Below are 17,428 nucleotides of genomic sequence, written 5' to 3' on the forward strand. Positions count from 1 at the left end.
AATTTCCATGCAAAATAATGGTACCGCTTTCAGCACCTAAAATCTGAAATAATCATACCGCCAGGGAGGTTAACACAGGCTCTCCGCCCAGCGCACTCTGTTTTGCTCAGCGTGGGATCGCTCTGCTGAGCAGGTGGATGACCAGTCCGTCTCTGCTCACTGTGCTGAGACAGACCTGTCAGAGCCCTGGTCTCCTCTATGCCGCTGGTTATGTCAATCATTAGCCTTGATGAAGGAGCGAGGTCGCCTCTCCACCGTGCCCCGTACGCTCAGGAAACTCGTCGCTGATCAGTGATGTCATCTTCCCGTGTCCCGCTCGCAGCAACGCTTCAAGCCTCTCTTTCTGATGTAAACATTGTATCCACCGCGGCCGGCATCTGTACATCCAAGCGGTGGAAGCACGTGGAAAGCAGCCAAGCGCACTGTGACCTGACGGAGGTCACGACCGATCTGAAGTTCTATTTTGATAGATTACACTGCTTTTAACCCATGATGGAAATGAATAAAATTGCATTCTTAAAGCGGAGCTCCACCCTAAAGTGGAGCTTCCGCTCATTGGAACCCTCCGGCGCCACAATTGGCACCTTTCAGGGGGGAGGGGGGTGCAGGTACCTGTACAGTACAGGTATCTGCACCCACTTCCGGCGTAGATTCTGCAGAAGCTACTCCCCTTTCCGCAGAATCTACACCCTTTCTGAAGGTCCCCCGCTGCCTGCTGGGAAACACACAGATCCCAGAGGCAGCGGGACCATCCTTATTGCGCAGCGCGACTCGCGCATGCGCAGTAGGGAACAGGGAAATGAAGCCGCAAGGCTCCACTTCCTGATTCCCATACCCAAGATGGCGGCGGCAGCACCCGAGAGATGATCGAGAGATCGGCTTCGGGTGCCGACATCGCGGGCGCGCTGGGCGGGTAAGTGTCATTATTTTAAAACTCAGCAGCTGCAGTATTTGTAGCTGCTGGCTTTAAAAAAAAAAACGGCGGACTCCCTCTTTAAGTCTACACCCAAAGGCGCCCCTCTCTTTGTTTTGTATTGTAGCAATTTGGAGCCTGGTTTCAGTTCCCTTTTGGTGTCTGTGGAATCTCCCAAAAAAATCCATCCTTATATTGGACTATAGAAAACATAATATACAATTAAATCCATATATTGTTTTTTCCTTTCTTTGTTCCCCCTTTTTTCACCAGGACCGGCGCTGATACCGCGCCGGTCCTGAGGAGCTGCGGGCAGGTGTTTTTAGGAGAGGCCGCGGCCGGACACGTGGAATAGGCTGAAGCTGCAGCCTCTCCTAAAAACTCCTGCCCGCAGCTCCTCATGACTGGAGTGGTGTCCCTCAAGAAAAAAAACTGGATTCGAATTGTGAAGGCTCTTCAGGTTTTTTTTTTTTTTTTGGAGTAAATCGCTCAGCTCTGGGGGGGGGGGGGGGGGTGTTAGCTGTACTAGCATATTTATATATACTAACAAATTGAAGCCAAACTCTACCTCACACTGCAGTTACAGCAAACAGGTTTTTTTTCCTTTCTGTACAGTGCTGGAGGAGCTCCTCTAAGGCTTGATTTTACTAAAACTGGAGAGTGCAAAATCTTGTGCAGCTGTGCATGGTAGTCAAAAACAAACATTGCATTCTTGGATGAGGTGGCTGTATTCATTTTCTTTTTTTTAATTATATATATTTATTATATTCGTTTTTTCTTTTCTTTTTTTGTCTTTCTTTCCTTTATTTTTACCTGGTGCCCCAACCAAAAAGTCTATTGTTTTTTTTTTTTTTTTTCAACAAGCTTTACTGCAAATGCAGCAGTTAAAAGTGTAGAAATAAACCAATTACCACTGACAGGGATGCTTACAATAATCAGCTTTTATTTATGTAAAACCTGAGAAGAAAAGAGGGAGGACTTTTACTTTATCTAGCGCTCCCTTAGCAGCCGACACTCTGGATTGGGGGGGTGAGTCCTTGGCATTTTCGCAGTGTAGGACTGCTGGCCCTGCATTGTACTTTTACAGTTATTGTAAAGGTTCATTTTTTTTTTTTTTTATTATTATTATTTATTTTATTTTTTTTTAAGGCAAACATGTTATACTTGCCTGTTCTGTACAAGGCTTTTGCACATAGCAGCCCCGATCCTTCTTTTCTGGCAGCGCTCCAGGCTCTTCAGTGAGTACCCCCCACGTAGAGCCGATTTCCATGGGGGCACCCGTGTGGGCGTGCTCCTGAGTCCTGTTTCTGCGTCCATTCACATAGATGGCAGGACTTGTCCCCCGCCCCCCGTGTCACTGGATTTGATTGACAATCTATCCAATTGCTGATTCATGCGTCAGCAAATTATATAAAACAATACAGACATGAAAGGTTACTTCTAATTGAAAATAATTAATTAGAATCTTTTGTGATCAACGCTTTGGATGGGAAAAACAAAAGTGGCAATGCTATATGAAAAAACAATATATATACATATATATATACATACATATATATACATACATATATATACATATATATATATATACATATACATACATATATATATATATATATATATATACATATATACATATTTTTTTTTACACAAGTTCATACAAAGGAAGAATAATTGGAGGAATTGCTCAGAGCGGCTGCATAGAAAGGTGAACCTGCTGAAATTTGTTTTTCACCTTGGAAGACAATGCAGACAGAAACTTCCTTAGTTGCCAGCTGGACTCTACAGCACTCATACCTAGCTGCTAGAAAAATGGCCATGTACTCTGCTGCCCTCTTCTGGTGATTCTTCAGAATACAGTCCTGCGATTCACACTACCAGCAAGTATGTGACCCGGATATAGGAAATTACATATATATTAGGGCTGTTACTATTTAAAATTCTCACTTTCAATTAATCTATTTTTTTTAAATTGATTAATCGTCTAATTTTGATTAATTATAACGCACATACAGATCCAACTACTTTTAGCTGATTATTATTAATAACAGATGCATTCCACATGTAGAGAGGCAAGGAAACATCCATAATCCGCAATCCCCCAGATCTGCCGCTCATCCTCAACAAGGCGGCTGGATATAAATGAATCAAAAGTGTCCCTCACAAGACATATCCCAGCAGCTGTATAAAGACATCATTTATGAGAGTAAGACAAACCCTCCTCTCTCTGGTTCCAAAGTGCAGAAAGTTGCAAAGACAAAAACTTAGACCCCTTTCCCACCGAGGGCGTTTTGAAGACGCTATAGCGTTAGAAATAGCGCTTGCAATCCGCCCTCAAACTGCTGCACCATTCATTCCATTGTGAAAGCCCTGAGGGCTGGCAGGACGTCAGGAAAAGTCCTGCCAGCAGTTTCTTTGGAGCAGTGTGTTTACCGCTCCTCCACCACTGCTCCCCATTGAAATCAAGGGGGCAGCGCAGCTATACCGCCGGCAAAACTCTGCTATTGCGGGCGGTTTTAACCCTTTCTTGGTCGCTAGCGGGGGGGGTAAAAGCGCCGCTATAGGCTCGGCTGTGTGAAAGGGGTCTAACTGTTAGGTATAAAGGGCATCAAAATAGATTGAGACCGTCTAAAAGGCTGCTGGATGATTGCATATGCTCTTCCACTGGAACGCTGAGCAGAGGAATGGCGCCAAATGCCGTCCCCGGTTTCCCTTTATGTGGTCTAGGGTGCAGGTAGTGATGCACCGTGCCGCTTGAGTGACATGACAGGCACATGACACCTGGCGTGAGACGTCCGGCCCTCAGAGTGCCTAATTTATAAAGAGAAAAAAGAAACGGAAGCTCTCCTGGCAGGTGGGGTCTGTGCTCATTGTTTATCACCGCAGCCCCCCATCGGATGCCCACCCAGCACCACCAGGATGCCGCCAGAGATGCTCACACTGGACCACCAGGTATGCCACCCTAGACCACCAGGGAAATGCCAATCAGTGCCCAGGCAGCTGCCAATAAGTGCCCATCCCCAATGCCTGCCAGTGCCATCAGTGATGGCTATCAATGCCATCTATCAGTGCCCAGCAGTGCCGCCTATCGGTGCCACCCATAAGTGCCCACCAGTGCTGCCTATCAATGCCCATCAGTGCTGCATGTCAATGCCACTTAACGGTGCCACCTCATTGGTGCCGCCTTATCAGTGTCCATCAGTGAAGGACAAAACGTACTTATTTACAAGATTTTATAACAGAAACAAAAGAAATTTTTTTATTTTTTTTCAAAATTTTAGGTCTTTTTTTATTTGTTTAGCAAAAATTAAAAAACGCAGAGGTGATGAAATACCACCAAAAGAAAGCTCTATTTGTGGGAACAAAATGATAAAAATTCTGTTTGGGTACAGTGTAGCACGACCGCGCAATTGTCATTTAAACAGCGTCAGCGCTGAAAATGGGCTTGGACAGGAAGGGGGTGTAGGTGCCTGGTATTGAAGTAGTTAAAGGTAAATGGTGGAAGCAAAATCAGTGCAGGAGAGAAAAATGTACAATTGTGCAGGAGCTTCCTGTAATAAAGACTGCTCTCTCTCCTGGTGCGGTGGGACTGGTCTTGTCTCCGCCCCCTTCTGTCGTTTTCCCATAGGCAACCTGTAATGGGTGGAGCCTGCAGTGCCCCTCCCACAGCTCTGCTCCCTGCACAGGCTATGCTATGTGTACAGCACAGGGATAATATCAGTGCTACTGTTACTAGGTGATATCTGGGTTTACAAAGGATTTGTTGCTCACAAAGTGGATGTAAATCTATTGAGGAATATATTTCAATGAATGGGCAGAGTGAGGATTTTACTGATGGCGGGTGAAGTTCTGTTGATTAGTTTCTTATTCCCGGAGGAACGTCAATGTAACGTCCCATGACTCTGGATGTACACAATCAGGGGTCTGACTCTTATCTGCACATATTTAATTTTCCAGTCTGCGATTTCCTGGCAGACTCGTCATTTCCTAAAACCGATGCTGAGATTAGACGCCGCGTGCAGCTATGTGCGGAGAGTCAGGTGCGAGCGCGCGAAAGCACAAAGGCAGAGAATAAAACCAATCAGTGAACATCCAACCCCATCCAGCAAGCATGGCAGCCGCGCGTTCCACTTCATCCAATAGACTTTTCTATTATCCTAGATAGAGATGAGCAGTGGGATGGAGTGCGAGTCTTCTGCCTGGTACACACAATGAGATTATCCGACGAATGACACCCCCCCCCCCTTTCCTCCAGTGCTGCCAACATGACACATGCGCAGCTGTGCAGAAGAGCTTTTTCTGGTCTTCGGGTACTGGCAGAGCCCTTCAGAACATCTGCGCACATGTAGGAGAGTTCCTGCGCATGCGTAAAGCCAACAAAGTTAAGGATTTCCATAATTTCTGTCTTTGCACATGCATGGGGGGAAACCAGCGCATGCGCAGACGTGCCACGTGGCTCATTTCAAATCCAAAGCTGTGCAGCACATCTGCTCAGTAGGTAACAATTTTGATGTGAATTTATTTAAAGAAAAAGTCAGTTTTTAAGGTGGAAATCATTTACCCATAATGAAAGCTGTCCCATGTCATGCAGGCTCCTTGATTCTGTAGAAATCTTCACTGCAGGGATGCCCCGCCCTCTTCCTGTAGCTTAACTTCCAGCGCTGCCAGGGTCAATAGATTCACTTCCATATTAAAGCTGAAGTTTAGCTCTAATGAAGGATGTTTCATGTCATCCAGGCTGCTGGATCCTGTAGATATCTATTGCAAGGATGCCCCGTCCTCTTCCTGTAGCTTAACTTCCAGCGCTGCAGGGGTTAATAGATTCAACTCCATATGAAAGCTGACGTCTAGCTGTAATGAAGGATGTCCAATGTTGTGCAGGCTCCTGGATCCCTGCAGTGAAGATTTCTACAGGGTCCAGCAGCCTGCACCACATAGGACATCTTTCATTATAGGGGAAAGTCCATTTTTAAGGTGTAAATCATTTACCCATAATGAAAGCTGTCCTATGTCATGCAGGCTCCTTGATTCTGTACAAATCTTCACTGCAGGGATGCCCCCTCCTCTTCCTGTAGCTTAACTTCCAGCGCTGCAGGGGTTAATAGATTCACCTCCATATTAAAGCTGAAGTTTAGCTCTAATGAAGGATGTTTCATGTCATGCAGGCTGCTGGGTCCTGAAGAAATCTATTGCAGGGATGCCCCGTCCTCTTCCTGTAGCTCAACTTTCAGAGCTGCAGGGGTTAATAGATTCAACTCCATATAAAAACTGAAGTTTAGCTCTAATGAAGGATGTTTCATGTCATGCAGGCTGCTGGATCCTGTAGATACCTATTGCAAGGATGCCCCATCCTCTTCCTGTAGCTTAACTTCCAGCGCTGCAGGGGTTAATAGATTCAGCTCCATATGAAAGCTGACGTCTATCTGTAATGAAGGATGTCCAATGTTGTGCAGGATCCTGGATCCCTGCAGTGAAGATTTCAATAGGGTCCAGAAGCCTGTACCACATAGGACATCTTTCATTACAGATAAAGTTAAGCTTTCTTATGGAGTTGGATCTATTATCTGTAATGAAGGATGTCCTATGTGGTTCAGGCTCCTGGATTCTGTAGACATTTTCACTGCAGGGATGCCCCGTCCTCTTCCTGTAGCTGAATTTCCAGCACTGCAGTAGTTAATAGATCCAACTGCATATTAAAGTTGAACTTTAACTACTGCAGTGCTGGAAATTCAGCTACAGGAAGAGGACAGGGCATTCCTGTAGTGAAAATTTCTAGAGGGTCCAACAGCCTGCACCACATATTACATCCTTCATTACAAATAATAGATCCAACTCCATATTAAAGCTGAACTTTATCTGTAATGAAGGATGTCCTATGTGGTGCAGGCTGCTGGACCCTGTAGAAATCTTCACTCCAGGGATGCCCCGTCCTCTTCCTGTAGCTGAGTGTCCAGCGCTACAGGCGTTCATAGATTCAGGCTCCTTGCTGGGCTGCTGGGAAAAAAAAAAAGCTCCTGACGATGAAGACCCGCCCTCTTATCCCTCCTCTTCCATTAAGAAACGTTCTTTGATTGCTTACACTGCCCGTATTAGGATCTTTGAATAGAGGAGAGAATTCTGCAACTCCCCAGACTCCCCCATTCACATTCTATTACAGAGAGTGAAAGCAATCCAATAACTTGTCTGGGATGAGGAGGTGGGTCGTCATCAGGAGCTTTTTTCCCAGGAGCTCAGCAATCCCGTGGGCATGCCGGCTCAGGAAGAGGACGGGGCATCCCTGTGATAGATATCTACTAGGTCCAACAGCCTGCATGACATAGGACAGGGGTCTCCAAACTTTCTACTTTTGACTTGAGGTAGGCCGAACTGCGGCCATTGGCAGAGGACATTGTCCTAGCGACAGAGGGAGTAAATAGTGCATCTTTGGCATTAGGGGGAGGCATTCCTCCCACTGACACCAACGATGGGTGCCCCATTGTTGACATCAGTGGGGGGGGATAGTGCCCCATCGTTGGCGTCAGAGGGGGGAATAGTGCCCAACCATTGATGTCAGTGAGAGGAAAAGTGCCGCAACATCGGTGTCAGTGTGAGGAATAATGCCCCATCATTGATATTAGTGGGAGAAAGAGTGCCCCATCATTGGTGTCAATGTGAGAAATAGTGCATTCTTGTCAGTAACAGGAATTATACCCCATTGTTGGTGTCAGTGGGAAGAATAGTGTCTTGCATAAGTGGGAGGGAAAGTGCCCCAAGGGCAGTGGCCATTTGGAGTTGACATTGATAGGATCAGAGTTCCAGCTTAAGTTATGAGTTGACATTATGTGTACAAAATTGCTGTGTTATAAGATACGTATTGTGAAAAGTGTAAAGTCACTCAGACTACGCCCATCTGCTGACCACACGATGGAGAAAGGCTGTTTACTCCTTATCTGATATTTTTGTGTTTTTTCCCTTATTATGGTACTTTTGTTTTACATGATTCATCATTTTTGTGTGTATATAAGAACTGAGAAAACAATACACTTTTGGCCATTCAGCTTGGATTTGGGCTACAGAAAAGGTCTCCTGTATTTCATTTCTATCAGAAGCATAAGATTTGAACTCAGCATTACAAAGAGGAAAAGCAATTGGTTTGAGAATTGCACTTAACATTTTGGCGCCCGAAGAACAAGGACCTCATCAATGATCCTACTAGAGGTGGACGAACGGAGCTGACGGAACCATAACACTGGGGCACTTCGGGAACCACAGACCACAAAGCCTGGCCAGGTAAGAGAAAGCCTTTATTTCTCTTTATACTCTGAGCTTCCCTGATTTGTGCCTTTAGTCAGTTCTGTCAGAAACGGGTCTCCACGCAGCATATTAACTGCAACCTCTGTAGGGGTGAGTCTTGAACTATAATACCTTTGTTTTGCTGATAATTTGTTGTCTGTCTGTCTTGTTGAGAAAGTGAATGAGCCTTGTCAAGGATGGTATGAGTTAGAAGGGGATTGCCGAACTAAGCAACGGAATGCGCCCTTTCGGGGGGGTCTGACGCTTATGCTTAACCTCACATCTAATTCATAAACCATAGGCGGGTTGAGAGTATAAGCCCTGTCTGCTCCATAAAGCAGGGATAAGAGTGCACGAGAGGGATCCCAGATACGGGAGGGGGAATAAGGTCTCCACAAGCCCGGAGATCTAGTCGGATACCTGGCCACTTAAAGGAATGCTTGTATATGTTGTAGCCGTCAGTCTGGTCATAATATTTGTCAGTTGGCTAGCATATAAAGTAATTCGATTTCAGAAATCTCATCCCGGGGAGATTTTTTAGTATTCTAGCATCCTAGGAGGAAGGCAACGAGGAACTGTTGTAGGGTCCCGCATACACACTTTTTTCTTTTTTATTTTGGGACATATAACAGTGTCCCACACGCTACCTAGGCACGGACTGTTAGAATGGGTCAGAGGTACACAAAACCCCGTCAAGGAACTGTGGCCCACTATACGGTGCCACAGATAATTAAGAACATATATGGGAAAGATGAAGCACAAAATGTAAAAACTATACTTCATAAATTTAAGGTAAAAGGAGCAGCGGGTTTAGACCCAGACGCGTGGAAGGAAATAAAAAGGGACAGACAAGGAGAGGTGTTAGAGAAGCAATGGATGCATCAGGTTCAGCGCTTAATTAAGGTCTCTTATAGAGCAAAAGAGGAGGGGTGGAAATATAACCCAGATTGTGATGGTTGGGACATGAAGGATAGAAGAACAAAAAATGCTGAGGCTCTGGTTGACCCCAGCTCAGCCATTCCACCCCCATACACTGACATAGAACATAAACCACATAAGATATATCCTTCACTCCAAGGCAGGGGATGGGTTTGTCAGGTTTGTGGAACACAAAACCCAGAATGGGCAATAGAATGTGTGCATTGTGGGGCAGAAAAACCTCATCCAGAAACTGTAGCCCCCGTACGCACTGATACACACATTGTACAGGTAAATAATCCGGAATTTGGACAAGTAGCCCATCCAAATGCCCCACCTACTGTTACTCGTAGGATGCAGATAAGGACCTGGGCACCATGGACACCAGACGCCCTTATGGCACTAATACAGAATGCCCCAGACCCAGTAGCAAAACCAGCAGCGTTTTGTAGATTTGTAAGACAGTTGATGGATACACATGATGCAACATGGCAAGACGGGGAAGATTTGTGTAGACATAAAATGACTCCTACTCTGTTTCAGCAATTTGTGACAGAAATAGGTCCGCACCGACCTATAGACCGGTTTGACGCAGACGGCAACCAACAGGCAGGACACGCCTACCTCAAGGAATGGCGCATTCGCCAACCCTTTATTCACAGGCTCTACAAACAGTGCTAGAGGAATGGTTACCTCCAGACTCTTGTGTATTGCTACAATATGTGGATGACCTATTGCTATGCTGTCCAGATAGGGAAACATGTCTCCATGCCACTTTGGCACTTTTGCAATTCTTGGCAAAAAAGGGTTGCAAGGTTAACAGGAAAAAGTTACAAGTGTGTCAGGAAAAAGTTGTCTTCTTAGGACATTGCATATCACAAGGAACAAGACATCTCACAGACGAGAGAGTACAGGCGATAAAGGGAATCTTACCCCCACGAAATTTCAAACAATTGCGTATGTTTCTGGGTATCGTGTCATATTGTAGACAATGGATACCCCACGCTAGCTCTTTGATGCAGCCATTATACGATTGTTTGAAAATTGTGCCGTATATGCTTACAGAAGTAGCTTATGAGTCGTTTGTCACTTTGAAACAGTTGTTGATTTCTGCACCGGCTCTAGGTATCCCCGATTATACAAAGACATTCCATCTATACATTGCTGAGATCACTGGACATGCAACAGGAATTTTGACACAGTCACATATAAAACAAAGGCCCGTTGCTTACTTCTCAGCAGCTCTAGATCCAGTGTCCAGAGGTTCACCGTCCTGTGTACGGGCGGTAGCAGCAGTGTCAATAATTATAGATAAGTCATCAGAAATTGTTCTAGACAATCCAGTTGTAGTGCACACCACACATGACATACATGCAATCTTGTCTCAAGTACAGCCCAAACACATTTCAATGGCTAGGCAACTAAGGTTACAGTGTACTTTACTTTTACCTCCAAATGTCACTTTTCAGCGCTGTACAACTTTCAATATGGCCACCTTTTTGCCTCTTCAGTCACCAGATTTGACAAGGGGGAATAAGGAGGAAGGAGATGAGGAAACTGACACTCTTCTGTTTAGAGAGATAGTTGAACACGACTGTTTTCAGCTCATGGAACAAGAGACAATGGGGTTCCCTCATGTTATAGATACACCAATTTTAGACGCTGAGCACACTTTGTATATAGATGGCAGCAGATTTGCTGATGATAAAGGAAGATATCACACAGGATATGCAGTAGTAACTGATACACAGGTGATTGAAGCGCAGCCCTTACCAGCCTACATGTCAGCACAGGAAGCAGAATTAAAAGCTTTAGAACAAGCTTTAGAATATTTACAAGGACAAGAAGGAAATATTTACACTGACTCTGCCTACGCTTACGGCGTAGCGCACGATTTCGGCCATATATGGAGAGCTCGAGGGTATCTGACAGCAGCAGGCACACCAGTAAAGCATGCGGAAGGAATAAAACGGGTTTTGACACATCTTCAAAAAGTTAAAAGGGTAGCCATCTTGAAGATAGCGGCACACACAAGTGCAAAGACAAGGGAAGCAAAAGGAAATGCCTTCGCAGATTTAACTGCGAAACAGGCAGCTCAGAAAGAGATGTACCCTGAGACAGTGGCAGTGGCAGAGGTAAGTACAGTAAAGCCTTCATGGCAACAGTTGAGCAAGCTACAGGAGCAAGCGGCGGACAGTGAAAGAGACAAGTGGGTAAGGATGGGAGCCCAAATTGACCCTGACAATGTATGGAGGGCAGGAGGTAAAGTATGCCTACCGGCGTCTCTGTACCCAGCCATGGCCACGGCAATCCACTTACCTACCCATGTCAGTTCCAATTCCATGTATAGAATTGTGAACCAAGGATGGCTAGCACCAGGATTCAGTAGTATGGCCAAAAACTACTGTGCAGCATGCCAAATCTGTCTCCTGAATAATCCAGGACAAAAGGTAAAAACGCCACGAAAACACCAAGCTCGGACCCAGTACCCCTTTCAAAGGCTGCAAATTGACTACATACAGTTGCCAAAAAGTGGCCCCTTTGAATTTGTACTTGTGTGCATCGATTTATTTTCAGGCTGGCCAGAGGGATATTTATTAAAATCAGCCACGGCAAAAGCCACGGCTAAGAAACTGATCACTGAATTAATACCAAGGTTTGGATTACCTGAAACAATAGAATCAGATAGAGGGACACACTTTACAGGTGAAGTAATGCAGAATGTGATGACCATGTTAGGGGTTCAACAGAGTTTCCACACCCCTTATCACCCACAGAGTTCAGGATCAGTAGAAAGAGTAAATGGGACAATAAAGCTAAAAATACAGAAAGCCATGCAAGAGTTAAACAAGCCATGGCCAGAATGCCTGCCTTTGGCTTTGTTCTCCATAAGATATACCCCAACAGGAAAAACAGGGTTGTCTCCATATGAGATACTTTTTGGGAATGCACCTAGATTAGGTTTATACTTTCCACAGAGTATGCAATTGCAATGTGATAGTTTGACTGCATATGTGATACAATTGCAACAGCATCTAACCAAGATCCACAAGAGTGTTTATGCTTCCATTCCAGATCCCAACTCTATAGCAGGTACTCATTCACTTAGCCCCGGAGATTGGGTCTATGTAAAGAAACATACCAGAAAAGCTTTAGAGCCACGGTTTGAAGGACCATATCAAGTACTGCTGACCACTCCCACATCGGTCAAGTTGGAGGGAAAAGCAGCCTGGATCCACGCATCACACTGCAAAAAGAGTCCTGAACCGAGAGAAACAGAATGACGATCTTTCTAACTATGATGATAGTGCTTGAATGTTTTCAAATGTTTGTTTACACATGGACTCCCGGTATCAATGTAACAGTTCATGAAAACAGTACTGATCTTATATGGACAAATCAGGATAAGAGTATAACGCAATATCCTTACTATGAATGGTATACTGTAGGAAATTTCACTGTAACAGGACAGGAGGGTCCTTTTTACATGATGCACAATGTGGATTCACCAGTAGTGTGGATAAAAGCTAAGTCACAAGCACAAGTAAACATAACTTTCCAGTGGAAGGACAATTTACTATCACCCTTTAATAACACACCACATAAATGTCATAAGTTAGGTCCATCTGAAACATGGAGGGAAGTATTTGACAAAACACAAATGTTACTTTCTACCCCAGATTCCCAAATCTACAGGAACCTACAGAAGGGAAAGGGTCCCAGACCAGTAAGTGTAGGAAACAGATTTATGGAGATAGGACCACAACATATTTGTTTAATTACAAATGATCAGGGAACTATGGAAAGTTTAAATAAAACAGCTCCCTTTTCAGGATGTGTAAAGAATGTTAAAATGCTTAAATGGCAGAATGAAACTTTCCTTTTTGAACCAGATGCACATAGAATATTTAATCAAGAATGGACGGTAGATAACCTTACTGATACTACCCCTTTCATAATATCATTAGAGCCCTTACAACAAATCTTAAGAAAGTCTGAAATACTTAGAAAACACATAGGAGACACAGGAACATACCCTTCAAAATAATCTAATATCTGCAGTTATAGATAAAGGAAAATTAATACATTTATCCTCACAGATAAGAGATGAAACTACCCACCATTGGTACGATGTTTTCAGTGGATGGTCTCCTACCGCCACTACTATACTTAATTGGATGTTGAGTCCTATACTAATACTTATGTTTGCTTTTGTTATAATGACAATTATTAATTGTTGAGAATTCAAAAGAAAGTTAAAAGAATGAATAGGGGTGCCCTATAGAACTCTGAGTTTGGGATTATGAGTTGACGTCACCCTTCTCTTTGATTCTCTTTGCTTTTGAGATGCTGATATGGAACTGGGGGATGAGGACATTGTTCTCCTCTGACAACCCGCGGTCAGGGATAGTACTCAGGAAAGTATTGGCTATAACTCATGAGTAAGGACCCAGAGTTGGGAGAAGGATGATGTCAAAGGGGGAAAATGATAGGATCAGAGTTCCAGCTTAAGTTATGAGTTGACATTATGTGTACAAAATTGCTGTGTTATAAGATACGTATTGTGAAAAGTGTAAAGTCACTCAGACTACGCCCATCTGCTGACCACACGATGGAGAAAGGCTGTTTACTCCTTATCTGATATTTTTGTGTTTTTTCCCTTATTATGGTACTTTTGTTTTACATGATTCATCATTTTTGTGTGTATATAAGAACTGAGAAAACAATACACTTTTGGCCATTCAGCTTGGATTTGGGCTACAGAAAAGGTCTCCTGTATTTCATTTCTATCAGAAGCATAAGATTTGAACTCAGCATTACAAAGAGGAAAAGCAATTGGTTTGAGAATTGCACTTAACAACATCCATTGTGGGTGTCAGTGGGTGGAATAGTGCCTCATCGTTGGTGTCAGTGAGAATTATAGTGCCTCATCATTGGTATCATTGAGAGGAATAGTGCCCCATCCTTGGTATCAGTGGGAGGAATAATGCCTCATCCTTGGCGTCTGTGTGGAGAATAGTGCCCCATCATTGATTTCGATGGGAAGAATAGTGCACTATCGATGTTAGTGGGAAGAATAGTGCCCCATTGTTGGTGTCATTGGGAGGAATAGTGCCCCATCCTAGGTGTCAGTGGAAGGAATTGTTGGCATCAGTGGGGGGGGGGGGGATAGTGCCCAATCATTGATGTCAGTGAGAGGAATAGTGCCCCATCATTGGTGTCAGTGAGAGGAATAATGCCCCATCATTGATATTAGTGGGAGGAATTGTGCCCTATCATTGGTGTCAGTGGGAGGAATAATGCCCCATCATTAGTATTAGTGGAAGGAATTGTGCCCCATCATTAGTATTAGTGGAAGGAATTGTGCCCCATCATTGGTGTCAATGGGAGAAATAGTGCCTTGTCGTTGATGTCAGTAACAGAAATGATATCCCATTGTTGGTGTCAGTGGAAGGAAAAGTGAGCCAAGTGCTGGAAAAAGGCAAGCGAAGGGCTACATCCGGCCCCAGGGCCGCAGTTTGGAGACCACAGACATAGGACATCAAATTTGTCTGGGATCTGGTGCACCTCCATCCCTATACACAGCACAATACATTAGCCCTGGGACTGATATCTCGACACGTGTCGTGAATCTCTGTTGACTTCCTCAGGATTAGATGTGAGTGTACCCCCCACCTCTGCAGCTATAGCATCCTTCACCCTTCTTCAAAGACTTGTATGCAGCTTGGGATTGCTGACTCGCTTGCTGCATGCTTGTTCTAGTTGAGAAGCTCAATGTTTGGAAGGCAGAGACTGCCAGAAAGCAAGCATTTTCTGAACAGGTAGCTCGTGGCAGCCCCCATACACCTCCTAGCACAGGGTTCCTTTAAGTGGGTCGGCCCGCAGATGTTTCGTCCTCTCGATAAGGACGCGTTATCACGTACCGCTGTGTTACAATCCGCCCTCTGAAGACCTTCAGGGCTGTTAAACTTTAACTGTATTTTTGGATCTGCTCTGCATTCCTCGGAGGGGTTACAGAACACGAAATGTAGTCAGACTTTCCATTCTACAATAGTAAATATTACGGAATATCAGACCGGAATGCTTCCAGGAAGGGGTCACCGCCGTGACCCTGACTCCACACCCCCAAAACTGGATGGTGATCGTCGATGCTAGTAAAACGGACAAATACAGAATTGAACTACATACAGTACACACCCAGCATCACCCAATCCAGAAGACTGAGGACAGACTGTGAGTACAGGGTGTCATGGCCCCGCCTCCCCGATCTCCCAGTGGATTGATACCGATTGAACTCTCTATCATATAGGACTGCTCGCCGCCAAAGAGGAACCAGAGATTCACGTGACTGTCCAAAAGACATGAAAAAGTTGGGTAAAAAAAATAAACAGAATAAAATACAACAGGGTGGGGGCTTCAAGGGGGTGCGGAGCCCAGATTTCCATTATTACTGTGTTTTTCTCCCTCTTTGTAAAGTATTTTGAGAGCTCCAAAACCTCTCCTTTTCCCTCTTTCTTCTGTGGTTTGTGGTCATGTACACACTGCTCTATGGACACTACAAATCCCCATTGTCTGAGCAAGGCAGGGTGGCTACATTCTCACATACAGTGGGACCACAGAGACCCAACGTAGTCACCTTCTAATAGGAAGTCGGATCACAGCAGAAAAAAACAAAACAAAAAGGAAGGAATGAATTTGGAGATTGTGGAGGAAGCGGAGGTACTTCCTCTTCTTAGAAGTGATATTAACCACTTCAGCTCCGGAATGTTTTACCCCCCTTCATGACCAGGCCATTTGTTTGCTATTTAACACTGTGCTACTTTATTGCACTAAAATTTATATTGTTTTTATTTTTTATTTTTTACACAAATAGAGATTTCTTTTGGTGGTATTTGATCACCTCTGCTGTTTTAATTTATTATTATATAAGCAAAAAAAAGACAGAAAATTTTGAAAAAAATTTAGCAGATGTCAATGCAGATCACACTAGAACAGACTCAAGTTGCTTCCATTGAACACAGATGGGGTGCGACTTTTCATGCGACTTTGAACTGTCAAGTCCTAGGACATGAGCTAAGTGTTACAATGACATATCACCAGTGCCGGGACAAGGTCACCTAGAGCCCAGGGCAAACATGCCAAACTGCCCCCCAGGTTGTATGAGCATTATGTGTCAGCAAAAGTCCCCCCCCCATCCCCCCATGACTACCCCCTAAGCATACATTCCCCCTCTTCCCAGCCCCCCCCCCCCCCGCTGAAACTCCCCCCGGTACAAATCTTTGCCCTCTCCATCCCCTGAATCCCCCACCCCAAAAAAAACTCCCATGCTAGCTCAAATCCTACACCTTTCAAATTTGCCCATTCCGAGTACATTTGCTCCGCCCCCCCCACTACAGATCTCCAAATCCCCCTCCTAGCACAACACCCCCCCCCCCAATCATCCCTACTAGCACAAATCCTCCCATTCCCCCTCCTAGCACACCCCCCCAATCATCCCTGCTAGCACATATACCCCCCATTCCCTCTCCTAGCACAGCACCCCCCCCCCCCATTATCCCTACTAGCACAAATCCCCCCATTCCCCCTCCTAGCACAACCCCCCCCCCCCCCAATCATCCCTGCTAGCACATATACTCCCCATTCCCCCTCCTAGCACAACACCCCCCCCCCAATCATCCCTTCTAGCACATATACTCCCCATTACCACTCCTAGCACAACACCCCCCCCAATCATCCCTGCTAGCACATATACTCCCCATTACCCCTCCTAGCACCCCCCAATCATCCCTACTAGCACATATATCCCCCATTCCCCCTCCTAGCACAACACCCCTCCCCATCATCCCTACTAGCAAATATACCCCCCATTCCCCCTCCTAGCACAACACCCCCCCCCATCATCCCTAATAGCACATATACGCCCCCCATTCCCTCTCCTAGCACAACACCCGCCCATCATCCCTAATAGCACATATACGCCCCCCATTCCCCCTCCTAGCACAACACCCCCCCCCCTGATCATCCCTTCTAGCACATATACCCCCCCAAAAAAATGGGTACTAATCTGCATGATCACCCCCTAAGCACAAATTCCCCCTCTTCCCAGTACAAATCGCCCTCCCCCACTGCTGAAATCCCCCCTCCCTTAGTGCAAATCTTTGCCCCCTCAATTCCTCAAGTCTCCCCAGCACAATTTAAAAAAAAATCACCCCTCCTGGCAGAAATCCTTCCCTCCGAGTACACTTTCTCTTTCCCCACCCCCACTCCAAACCCCCCCTCCTGGCACAAACGTCCCCCCTCCCCATTCCCCTTCTTAACACAAAC

The 17,428-nt window shown here is 45.1% G+C and overlaps 1 long non-coding RNA gene across 1 annotated transcript; it reads left to right on the plus strand.

Moving 5' to 3' along the window:
- The first annotated feature begins 7,697 nt into the window (after positions 1-7,697).
- Positions 7,698-13,871, plus strand: LOC143928358 (uncharacterized). The gene is made up of 2 exons (XR_013262398.1): positions 7,698-8,182; positions 12,179-13,871. It is a non-coding gene; the product is annotated as an uncharacterized LOC143928358 (long non-coding RNA).
- Positions 13,872-17,428: the final 3,557 nt, after the last annotated feature.

The sequence above is a fragment of the Lithobates pipiens genome, unplaced genomic scaffold (assembly GCF_037356315.1).
Source record: "Lithobates pipiens isolate NorthernLeopardFrog02 unplaced genomic scaffold, aLitPip1_a1.2 Scaffold_10, whole genome shotgun sequence".
Taxonomy (NCBI): domain Eukaryota; kingdom Metazoa; phylum Chordata; class Amphibia; order Anura; family Ranidae; genus Lithobates; species Lithobates pipiens.